Source organism: Sciurus vulgaris (assembly GCF_902686455.1).
Source record: "Sciurus vulgaris genome assembly, chromosome: X".
Lineage (NCBI taxonomy): Eukaryota > Metazoa > Chordata > Mammalia > Rodentia > Sciuridae > Sciurus > Sciurus vulgaris.
Window position 1 is genome coordinate 18245176 of NC_136471.1, and position 13386 is coordinate 18258561.

Genomic DNA, 13386 nt, shown 5'->3' on the forward strand with positions numbered 1-13386 from the left:
GTCATACTGGGTATATTTCAAGCATCTATACTTTTCATTACATTTGTTATTAATTCCAGTGTATTTTAAAATAGTATGTTTTTAATTTGGGGGAGGGGTGGGTACTAGGGATTTAACCCAGGGGTACTTTACCACTGAGCCACATCCCAGCCCTTTTTTTCCCATATATTATTTTAATTGTTGATGGACCTTTATTTTATTTATTTATTTGTTTATTTATTTATTAATATGCAGTGCTGTGGATCAAACCCAGTGCCTCACACACGCTAGGTAAGTGCTCCACCACTAAGCTACAACCCTAACCACCTAAAATAGTATTTATCTTTTAGAATACATAAAGTTAAGTAAATTGGTACTGTGAAACATTTGAAACTCATACAATAAAATATAATATCCTGCGGGGTTACATAAACAAATAAGATGATATACTGAATAACTATATGCAAAAAATGAGAATCAGAGTGAAATGAACAGAGTTCTTGAAAAAACAACTTATAAAAAAAAAGAAAAAAATGACTTCTATAAAACAAGTAGTACAAAATCTGAGTTAAAATCCTTCTCTCTTGGTACATGTCTGTAATCCCAGCTACCCAGAAGCTGAGGCAGGAGGTTCATAAGTTCAAGGACAGCCTGGACAACTTTGTGTGACTGTGTCTCAAAATAAAAAATAAAAGGGGATGAGGATATAGCTCAGTGGTAGAGCTCTTGCCTAGCATGCACGAGATCCTGAAAAAAAAAATCCTTCTCCCCTGCTAACCAAGTGTAAATAGGTTAAAGGAATACAAATTATCAAATGTCCTTTGGTGCAAGGACACCCCCATTGATGGGGGTGGAAGAAAGACCTACAAAGCATGTGGGAAGAATGTCTTGAGGCCAGAACACTGAGGTATCCAGGTGGACAGCATCCTGTGTCTTTACACCTGTAGCCAGTTCAATGGACCAAAAATTCAGGTACTTGCATGATTAAAGAGCTTTTTTTTTTTTTTTTACTTTGGTAGTGGAGATTAAACGAGCTCTACCACTGAGCTGAATTCCCAGCACTTTTTATTTTTTCTATTTTGAGCAGAGTCTCACTAAATTGCCTGTGCTGTCCTCAAACTTGCCATCCTCAGCTGGGCAGGGTGGCACATGTCTGTAATCCCAGTGGCTTAGGAGGCTGAGGCAGGAGGATCACAATTTCCTAAAGCAACTCAGTGAGACCCTGTCTCTAAATAAAATATAAAAAAGGGATGGGGATGTGGCTCACTGGTTAAGCACCACTGGGTTCAATCCCTGGTACAAAAAAAAACACCAAAAAAAAAAAAACCTTTCCATACTCCTACCTCAGCCTCCCCAGTCTCTGAGATTACAGATATGTGCCACTGCACTGGCTAGAATAGGACTTTTAGAGATGTACTTAAAGGACACCATTAGGGTAGGCATGACTGGCGACTGGTACCTTTATAAGAAGAGGACATTAGGACACAGACATGTGCAGAGGGAAAACCAGGGTGTGCTAGTCAGTTTTTCAATGCTATGACAAAATACCTGAGAAAAACAACTTAATGGAAGAAAACTTTATTTCAGCTCACTGTTTCAGAGATTTCAGTTCATAGTTGCCTGGCTCCATTGCTTTGGGTCTGAGTGAGGCAGAGCCTCATGGAAAATAACAGAGAAAAGTTGCTCACCTTGTAGCAACCATGAAGCAGAGAAAGGAGCCTGGGAGAAGATATAGTCCCCAAGAGCATGTCCCCGTAGATCCTCTTCCTTCAACTAGGTTCCTACACTTTGCACCACCTCCCTGTAGTTCATTCAAAGTATGAATCCATCAGTAGTTGAGGTTACAGCCCTCATATCCAAACACTTCCTAAAAGTCCAACCTCTAAATATTGCTGCATTGGGGACCAAACCTTCAACACATGAGCCTTTGGGGGACATTCCAAATCTAAGACACAACATGTGGGAAGACACAGGGATAAGACACTGATTTACAAGTCAAGGTAAAAGACTTTAGGAGAGACCAATCTTGCTGACACCTGGACCTAGGACTTATAGCTTCGAAAATTATGAGGAAATAAATTCCATTGTTTAATCCACCCAGTCTGTAGTACTTTGTTTTGGAAACCCTAGCAAAACGATACACCTGGATTCTGGAGTCAAGCTAGGAGAACAAGATCACCTGAGTATCCATGGATTCAAGGTGCTCTTGCCTGATCCACTTCCACCCAATTTAGGGCAAAAATTTAAGGTTATGTCCTTGTTCAGGGAACCACTGCTCTCTAGGGATTGTGGAAACAGGCTCTCTAGGAGGATAGGTTGTCCTGAGACTTGACCCATGGAGCTAGAGGCTGGTAGAGCCCGTGTTAACTCCTCCCAGCCCCTACTAAAAGTACTGACACCTGAGAAAGAGCTGAGGATGTAATTTGGGGCCCTTTCTTGTCACAACACCCTCTTCTTCCTTGCTTCAGTGCCCTAACCTCAGAAGTAAGGAAAACTTCCTGACCTTAAGGCGGAAGGAAGGACAAGCCTTTCCCTAGGCCCGTAGACTAAAGGAGACTGTAATCTAAAGTTACTTGTATGCCTCCTCCGAAGGGAGGGTTAACCTTTGAATTTAAATCTCCATGGGATTCTTAACAGCAGCAAGCGGCAAGGAAATGATGAGTCTCTTCATCAGTGTTCAGGTCTCGCAACATCCCACCCTGGACATCAGCTGTCTCCCAGGGGCCACTTCACTTATCATCAATATGGAAGTAAAAGTCTTCACATGGACTGGGTGCAATGGTGCACACCTGTAATCCCAGCAGCTCAGGAGACTGGAGTAGCAGCTCAGGAGGCAGGAGTAGTGTGAGTTCAAAACCAGTCTCAGCAATTTAGCCAGGCCCCAAGCAACTTAGCAAGACCCTGTCTCAAAACAAAATATAAAAAGGGCTGGGGATGTTGCTCAGTGGTTAAGCAACCCTGGGTTCCATCCCTGGTATCCACCCCCCAAAAAAAAGAAAAGAAGAAAATCTAAAGAAACAATTAAGAAATAAAAAAATAAAATTCTCAATAATACTATGTATAATTGATACCAGATATGGGAATTTTTGATTATCTGAATCAAAAGTTGAAACAGATGAGTCGAGTGAGCATGAATATACAGGGGAAGCTTTAATAAGGAAAATGAAAAGGTCGCACCCAACAAAGGATGAACAGGCCTCTTATGGAGTGGCTCTGAGTCAGGAAGGGTCTGGTGCTTATAATTTCTGTGAGCTTTTTTAGAATTTTACTTGTTCTTTTTAGATAGACATGACAGTAGAGCATAAAAAGTTTTCTTGTGGAGGAGACACCTCTAAATTTTTTGCCATGGCCCTACACCTAGTCTTTAGGGTTGATTTGGTTAAGAACAGGAGGGTAAGGGGCTCCTTCCACATACTGTAAGAGTGGGGAGGAGGAAAGACTTAGCAGGTAAAGACTGGGAATGTAGGCCCTAGAGTTTTTCTGCCATTTGGTCCCCTGTCTAGTCTCTGTCTGGCTTTAAGTACTATCAAATAACTGTAAATAAATATTTTTAAAAGGTGTAAGACCTCTCCCAGGTGCAGTGGTGCACTCCTGTTCTGCCAGTAACTTGAGAGCAGATGGGAGGATCACGAGTTCAAAGCCAGCCTCAGCAACTTACCAAGGCCCTAAGTCACTCAGTGAGAACTGTCTCTAAATAAAATACAAAATAGGGCTGGGGATGTGGCTCAGTGGTCGAGTGCCCCTGAGGTCAATCCCTGGTACCAAAAAAAAATTTTTTTTAAGCAAAAGGGATAGGGATGTAGTTCAGTGGTAGAGCACCACTAGGTTCAATTTCTACTACAAACAAAAGAATGTAAAGAAGAAAAAGACTGGGGAGAGTAGAAACACACATAAAAGACTTGAGTAGGTATTTCCAAGTGGTCAGTAAACATATGAAAATGTACTTAGCTTCATTAATCATCAGGCAAATGCGAATTAAAACCACAATATGATATCACCACATACCGACTAGAATGGCTAAATCAAGAACAAGAAAATACCAGGTGTTTGCAAAAGTGTGGGACAGCCAGAATCTTCTCACTCTGATGGTAGAAGTCTAAATTGGTGCAACCACTTTTGAAAATCACTTGGGAAATCTGAACATAGGCATTCCTTATAATCCCACACTTCGTCTCCACGGTCTGTACCTAACAGGAATTCATGCAAATGCTTATCAATAAACGTTTTTGAGAATATTCATAGCAGCATGCTTTTTCTCATCCCAGGGTTCTGGGGATGAAACCAGGGTCTCACACATGCTATACGTGCACTGTACCACAGATCTTCACCCGAACCCCATAACGACACACTTTGCAATTGCCAAAAACTGGACCTGGTCCCAATGCCCTTGAAAAGGGGAATGAAAGCTTGGCATGGTGACACATGCCCGTAATCTGTAACTTTGGAGGCTATCATTGGCAATTTATAGAGGTCCTCGGCAATCTAGTGAGACCCTGTCTCAAAGTAAAAAGGGCTGGGGATGGGCTCAGTGGTTAAGAGCCCTTGGTAGCAAAAAAAGAAAAGAAAAAGAAAAATATATATATATATAATAGAATTATATCAATTATATATAATCACATAATGGTATACTAAACATCATGAAGATAAATGGATTATAGTTACATGGATATGAATCGGTTTCACAAACATAATATCGGTGAAAACAGAAGAATCCAGGGCTGTAGGTAGAGTTCAGTGGTAGAGCACTTGCTTAGCATACATGAGGCCTAGTTTGACCCCTAGCACTACACACAAAAAAATACATATGTATGATTTGATTTTTTTTCTATACTAGGGATTGAACCCAGGGGGGCTTAACCACTGAGCCACATCCCCAGCCCTTTTGTATTTTATTTATAGACAGCATCCTGCTAAGTTGCTGAGGCTGGCTTTGAACTTCCAATCCTCCTGCCTCATCCTCCCAAGCCTCATGCCCAGCATGATTTGATTTATGTAAAGGTGAGAAACATGCAAAACTTTTGTCAGAACAGTAGTTATTTTCACTGGGTAGTGACTTCAAGCACAAGTGACACGGACTAAGTGGCTTAACAGAAATTTATTTCCTCACAGTTCTATGTAGAAGTCTATAAGGAAAGAACTGAATGAAGGAAACAGAGGGAGGAGAGGCAGCTCAACAGTGACACAGGTTTATTTGGGACAAACGTGCAGAGGGGGCCTAATGGAGTTTGGAACTGTCTTCTGCTTACAGCCTAGGGAAGTTATAGGAGAGTAAGGGGGGGTGCACTTATGATGTTGCTAGGGGGCTGTCAGGGAAGGGTCTTTGTGGCTGTCACCTTCATTCTTGTGGTGGTCACTGTGCCATGTCAGAACAAGGTGTTTCTCAGGATCCTATCAGTCATGATAAAAATCCCCTTTCTTTGTGTAATGGTGGAGTATTGTCTGGGGTTTAGGTCAGGCTGGGTCACAGTGACCGTGGGGTGACACTTGTTCTAAGATGAAGAATATGCTTCAAAATGGCCTTACCTAGGTCACATTCCCCCTAACAAAGTCCAAGATGAAAGTTTTAGCAGGGTTGGTTTCATTTCAAGAACTGCCTCCTTGATTTATCAATAGCTACCTTCTGCCTTCACCTAGTCTTCCCTCTATGTCTATCGCTGTCCTAATCTTTTTTATAAGGACACCTATTATATTGGAATAGGATCTACCCTAAGAACCCCATTTGACCTTTACTACCACCTTAAAGAATTTCCAAATACAGTAAAAAATGTAGTCTTTTGCTATTTTAAGTAATGTTGCAATATATATTTTCCTGTGTAACTTTTTTTTGTACCAGGGATTGAACCCAGGGATGCTTAACCACTGAGCCACATCCTCAGCCCTTTTTTATTTCTCATTTTGAGATAAGGTCTTGCTAAATTGTTTACAAGCTCACTAAGTTGCTGAGGCTGGCTTTGAGCTTGCGATCCTCCTGCCTCAGCCTCCCAAGCCACTGGGATTCCAGGTGTGCACCACTACACCCAGCTTCCTGTGTATCTTTATCTGCTTCTGTGTTCACAGTCTAGGTTAGAGTTCAAGAGTTAGAAATGGAATTGTTGCTGGTTATCAAGTGATAATGGCTTTGGGAATTAATCATGGTATTTGATAGGCAAAATGGATTTCTACTCATTGATTTCTGAGGTACTGGAGGAGGTTAGGATTTCAACATATGACTTTGGGATGTGTATGGGGGACACATTTGATCCCCATGGTAAATTCTACCAAACACAGCAGGAAGCAGAAGAGCAGAAGACAGAACAAGAAAAGGCCCAGGTAGAGCAAAAGGAGGAGGGGCCATCATCATTCCCTGCAGGTTGATACCACCATTAACACAAAGGGAAAGACAGGGGAGAGACCCTGAGGGACAGAGACCTAATCACTACCTCAAAGTCACACAGCTCTTTATTTCCAACCCTAGGAGTGAACAATGATACAATCGTGCCTGTGCAAAACTCTGTGTAGGAAGGAAAAAAACTCAAAATATTTAGAAGTTACTGAATCAGAACAGCTATTGCCCCACAGAGGCTCACTCAACAACAGCCTGTCTCAAGGTGAGTAAATAACACAGTTGTCCACTCAGGCCGCAGGGCAGGTACTACTACTGTCCTAATCTCCGGGCCCAAAATAAGGTTCACCATGTCTCTGTGTACAACAAAGTTTGTGAAATTCTAAATGTTCCTCCTTTGATCATGTGACAATATTCTCTCAACTGCCTTAAGACAGAGAAGCAGTCACAGCAGGCAGAAGACAAGTCCAGGCTCTGCTGGGCCCGGTGGTAGGGCCTCTGCAGTCATTGGGCTAAAGGGGCAGGTGATTGGGATCCAGGCAGGGATTTGGTTGTAGAGAAGAGGGGACCCACTATAGTGAGAGTCAGTGGACAGAATGGATTTGGTGACTACTGTTGGAGACCAATAAGGAGGTGGGAGAAGTAGTACCGGGGATGAGTGGGAGAAGGTATGCAACCACCAGCAAGGCCCAAAGGGGCAGAGTTCAAGGATAAGAAGGAGCTCAGTTTTGGACTGGCAGTTATGAAATCAAACCAGGCAGCCACAGTCCTGTTATACTTCATCATGAGGACAAGGACCACCCTTCTCACCCCCAGGTTTTTCAGGACCCAAGGTTTCCTCTTGAGGATCCCTGAGAGTCTCTTAAATATTCCATCAATAGTGGTTTCCCAGCTGACTTTTTTGTTTTCAGTGTGTTAACAAAGAAGGGGTATCACTGAACCTGTGACTGAAACTGAGACTGAGACTGAGACTGTCCCTACCTTAGGCTTAGGTAGTCAAGTCTGACCAAGGGAAGAAACATAAGTGTGGAAAGGAGAGAACTCTTAGGAGTACTGTCCCATGACTCAGGGTTTAATGGCCTGGAAGGCTCCATAGAGCCAGTACTAACATGCTGCTGGGTGGCTAACTGAAACTAGGGAACGGGAGCTGGGGAAGATAAACAATGGCCTACCATAAGTGAAATGGACATACCAGAACTGATTAGATACTGGGGAAGGAGTCCAAAATTACACAATGTCAGAGATGTGGAAATGTTAGAATGGAGTTACATTGGGAGACCAGCTAAACCACCACTTGACCACATTCCCTGGGAAAGCTCAGAAGATGCTCCCTTCAACAAAACACACTGATGAGCAGGCACACCAACCCTACTGAGAAGATCAGTGGTTCAGTGGTAAGAACACTCGCCTAGCACGTGCAAGGCCCTGAGTTCAATTCCCAGCACAGCAACAAAACAAGACGAAAGTGGTTGTCTTCTGCAAACCAGGATTGTCAGTAGGTAATGTGTCAGTCACTGCAATGGAAAATCATGGTCCTTTTATTCAGTCTCCAGATTTAAGTCATTGCAGAGACCTAGGGCATAACAGTTGAAGGGCAGGCTGGGTACCCTTGGGAAGAACTCCACAAGGCCACTGAAAGAATATATAATAAACATCCCCCATTGCTTGCCCAAAGATGCCAGTGTCATTCACCCTTAGTTATACTGCTGAAGACTGAACCACGCTGGGTGTGATGGTGCACACCTGTAATCCCAGCAGCTTGGGAGACTGAGGCAGGAGGATCGTAAGTTCAAAGCCAGCCTCAGCAAAAGCGAGGTGCTAAGCAACTCGGTGAGACCCTGTCTCTAAATAAAATACAAAAAGGGCTGGGGATGTGGCTCAGTGGTTAAGCACCCCTGAGTTCAATCCCTGGGACCAAAACAAAAACAAAAACAGGAGTTGAACCAAGTTGGTCATTCAGCAAGGAACTCACATGCACTCATAGGCAGTGGAGAACAAAGATGCTGAAGATGGAGATCGGACAGTAGTATGTCAAAGCCAGAGAAGTCATCAGCAGTACCTGGAAACAAATGCCAAGGTTAGGAATGGGTCAAAGTCAGTCAATATTCAAGGGAGTAGAAGCAAACATAGTTCTGGTTCATTGTTGCCCATTTATTTAAGCCCAAAATGGGATAATTTAAAAAAAATTCACATGCATTCATGGATGCTAAGTAGACAATTAAAGGAACCTGAAAATGTCTGAAAAAATCTTTTGCAGGTCGACACTAAAGGAGAACAATTTTCCCTTTCCACACCAGTCCCTTGGTTTCTGTCAACGGCAGAACCCTGGACTGTGCAAATTTGAGTGTTGACCTCATTTGCGTTCATTCCATTTGTACATTTTTTGGAATGGTGCTATATTCTAAGGTGACCCAACTAGCTAGAAAGTATCAGGATTTAATAGAAAACCACCTTGTTAATTGAAAGTACAAGAAGCTGAATGAAACAGACTCCTTGCATTAAGAGGATTTGGATTAGGCAATATTTTCATCCAAGAGAGAGATTATCAATAGCGGCTATGCCATTTTTGCAAATTCATATCAACCTAACAAGGTTTTATTGCATTTCCTAGTGCCCACCTTTCAGTGCTGAAAATCCTCAGGCCTGGTGAGTCTTGAGACAAGCTTCACATTGCTTTGGCAGCGCCTGTGAAACTAAACTGGATTAAAGGGTAGTGTTGCCCCTGGTTTTGGGATCTTCATAAATAAATGTGAAGTGTTTGTTGCTATTCGCTATGTGAATGTTCTTAAGAATTTTAGAATCAACATTAACAGAATTCCTTTGACTCCATAACCCATGCAGATACTTAGCAAGAAGCTTAGGGTAGAGATTTCTTTCTTTGCTAGGGCTATAGTAAACATCTGTGCAAGATTATTGTTCTCTATCATGAAAGAGGATTTTTTTTTCTGTATACGAGCTAAGAAGTATTTGATTTTTTAAATAAATAGAATGGGAATTTAACCTGGGGTCCCTTTACCACTGAGCTACATCCTCAGTCCTTTTTTATTTTTATTTTGAAACAAGGCGTAAGTTGCTGAGGCTGGTCTCAAACTTGCAATCCTCTTGCCTCAGCCTCCTGAGTCACTGGGATGACATGTGACACATGATTTTCTTAACCTACCAACTCATGCCCTCATATTGAGGTGATGCTTTGTAGGAAGCATTTCTACCAGTTTACTGCAGGAGGACCACATTGCCTGTGAGGATCTGATATGTGGTGCTGGCATCCACCCATGAAGAGTGGAGACAGGCATTATGGGATAGGCACAGCTATGTAGTCTGACAGATAAGTACAACACCCAGAGTAGCCTGGACAAGGACTCAGCTTTAAGTTTGGGTTCCAACTTGAAGCGACAAGAAGCATATTGCCAGAAACTTAGATCAGGGAACTAACTAGAACATCCTCAGGGTTACTCTCAGGAACCAAACCCCTGGTCGCTAAAGGGGAAGGAAGGTCTCCAAGTGGAAGAACACATATTGGACACCCTGAGTGTCCACTGGAATCTCTCTACTAATACACCATGGTGCCTTCTTCCTTGTCTCCCTGACACACACATATAAGGAAGCCAGGTGTAGAAGAAGAACCCACAATTGGGTTCAAATCATAGTTCTGTCATTTGCAGTCACCCTTCCATATTTAAAGGTTCTACATGGCAGATTTGACTACCACAGATCGAAGATATATTTAAAAAACCAATTGCATCTGTATTGAATATGTACAAACTTATATCACCTTATCATACCCTAAATAATACAGTATAACTATTTACACAGAATTGTGTTATAGTCAGTATTGTAAGTGATCTAGACATGATTCAAAGTATATGGGAGAATGTACATAAGATTCTATGCAAGTACTATATCATTTTAGATAAGGGACTTAAGCATTCTCAAGTTTTGGTATCTATAGGGGTTCCTGGAACCAATCACCCACAGATACCAAGGGATGATTGTATTTCCCCATTATGTGACCTTAGACATGTTACTCACCTTCTCCGATTTTAAATTCCCTCATCTATAAGATAGAAAAATAAGTACCTACTTTATAAAGTGTTTTTAGGGTTAATGGAGGCGACAAAAGTGTAACAAATTTATTGAAGTGCCTCAACTCGGGGGTACACACACAAAACGGTTTTACTTTATTTATTTTCTATTTCTCAGCTGAGTCTTCCCTCAATTGCACTATGCCCTGTTGGAGGCATAACATGATATTCTTCTAATGTGTGAAACTCTTTGTCCCCATATTGTGGTAGTTTTTGGCAAGATCATGAGCTCCAATCTTGTCTGTCCTTCCAAGACAGTACTTGGGCTTGCAGGTATGAGTCATGTATACCTTACTTTCTCCTCAAAGATCTAGAAGTTGAGGGGCACCAGGCATGATAGCACACACCTATAATCCCAGTGACTTGGGAGGCTGAGGCAGTAGGATCTCAAGTTTGAGGCCAGCCTCAGCAACCTAGCAAGGCCATAAGCAACTTGACGAGACCCTGTCTCAGAATAAAAAATATAAATAAAAGAGGGTGGGGACATGGCTCAGTGGTTAAGCGCCCCGAGTTCAATCCCTGGTACCAAAAAAAGAAAAAAAAAATTGAAGGACTTGTCCAAGGCCCTGCTCCACCTAGCAATGCTCTAGGCCTCTATCCTTCCTATAAGCCCCAGCAACATCAGACACAGTGACAGGGCAGTGACTTTGCAATTTTCATGAAAAGAATATATACTAGTTCCCATCTTTATTTTTGCACTGGTGGCTAGCCCTAACAGTTGCTAGTCCTCCAAACTTAAAATATGGAGTATTAAGTGCCTTTTGCTTTAAGCTTTGACCCATTTAAGCAAATGAGTGGCTCAGGGTGGATAAGGGATTTGTAAAAGTCAGTTGCCAACTGGGATTTGTAAAAGTCACATGTAATTGACCTGATCTCCTGCCCCCTGTCCAAAGGAGCCCCATCACCTGTCTGGGAATTCTGGTTTTGTCCTAATCACACGTCTCTGGTTGTGAGTTCTTACTTGGCTGCATTAGCTCAGTAAACAGCTGCTCCCCACATCTCAGACTTCCTGACACTTTTCTCCACATTGGAGACAGTGAAGAACAGAAATCAGGAGCCTGATCCTGGCTGCACATTTGCCTTGCCTGGGGAGTTTTGAAAACCCTCAGTGCTCAGCTGTATGCCATGCTAATTGTATTAGAATTCCTGGAGGTGGAACCCAGGCATCAGTTATTATTTATTTATTTTGGTACCAGGGATTGAACCCAGGGGCACTTAACCACCACGCTACATCCTCAGCCCTTTTTATTTTTTTATTTACAGAAAGGGTCTCGCTGAATTGCTTAGGGCTTTGCTAAGTTGCTGAGGCTGACTTTGAACTCTCAATCCTCCTGCCTCAGCCTCCTGAGTGGCTGGGATTACAGGTGTGCACCACCACACCCAGCTCCTCCCTTGTGCAGTCAAAGGTGGGGACACAGTGTATTCTAAGTTCAGACAGACCCAAGTTTAGTTCTGGCCCTGTCACTTATGAGCTGATGAATCTAGAATAAACCACCTAAACCTTCTGAATCTCAACTTCTTCATCTCCAAAAAGGTTGGTATGAGAAGTCCATGAGCCAATGCAGGTGAACTGTGGTGTCTAGCAGAGTAAGCACCCAATAAATGGAAGCTGTTAATATATTTTTATAAGCTGGTCTGTTGACATTATTAATGGTGGATGAAAAGCAATTTCATACCCTTAGAACCACTAGCTCAGGAAAGTAGTGCTACAAATGGGAGAAAAAGAGAAGATAAATTATAGCCACAAGTATTTATTGAGATTCTAACTCCTGCTAAGCTTTGAGCGAACAATAGAGAATGTGATCCATGTTCCCCAGGTGTTACCAAAAGCTCGGTCCTTGTCCTTGATGCCAATTTAATAAGGAGGATACTGTTTTGAGAAAAAGGCAAAAGAACGTGTATTGTTTGCTAGCAAAGGAGAAGCACAGGGAGTCTTGACCAGAGGTTGTGATTTTGCCCATCAGGGAGAACAGAAAGCTTTTAAAGAAGCTCTTCAAGGCTGAATTCCAGATGTGCCCTGACAGGGGTCCCAGGTGCTCCCTGATGGTGTTAATTTGGGAGATAGGCACTTCCTAGATCTTCGGATGGCATCTCCTTCAGGTGATGGGAGTGCACTCAAGGACAGACAACTTGGCTAGGATGGGAAAAGGTAATCTTCCCCCGCCCCCTGCCAGGTCAGGGAGGGAGAGAGGGAGAAGAGGAAAAGAAAAACATGTCCCTTTTAAAATAACCTTTGGAATATCAAGGGCTAGACTCAAAATGTGAAGTGGACTACTGTTACACAGGGACTCAAATCTAGTTGTGAGAGAATACATACAGAGACAAAGGAAGGGGAAAGTTAACCCTAACTTACACTAGAGACCATAAATACATTTTCACTCTGTGCTGGAATGGTCAGGAGAGTTTTCACAGAGAAGAATGACCTTGGTTTTGAAATATGGGTAGGATTTGGAGGGGTGGCGAGAGCTTCTCGGGGAGAGGAAATGGCCAAGTACAGATCAGGGGCCGAAACACAAGTGGGCGGAATGGACTGAAACAGAGGATTTGTTAGTGGGAGACAAGGGGAAGGGATAAGTGTGGATAGGCCAGTTTGTGAACTTGAATTTGAGATAAAGGGCAGTGGACTTTAACCTACAGGGTCTTAAGGTAAGGGTGTGTGTGCCTGTGGGTGTGTAGGGGTGTAATGGGATCCCCTAAGCATTGAATGAAAAGCCATGCATATGGTAGGGTAGTGGGTTCAAGGATGCTAATTACCCCATCCCTTCCCTATGGGATCTGAAACAATAGAGAAATATATACAGAATCTGATGGGAATCAAAACGCTATGAAACTCGCTATGTTGGAGAACATAGAGTGGCTCCAAGGCACAGATGACACTTTACCCCTTCCTCCTGAAGTAGACATGTCAAACGGAAAATCAATTGTTAGTTTAACAATCTTTTTTCAAAAATATACTTTTAGTGTAGATGGACACAATACCTTTATTTTGTTTATTTATTTATG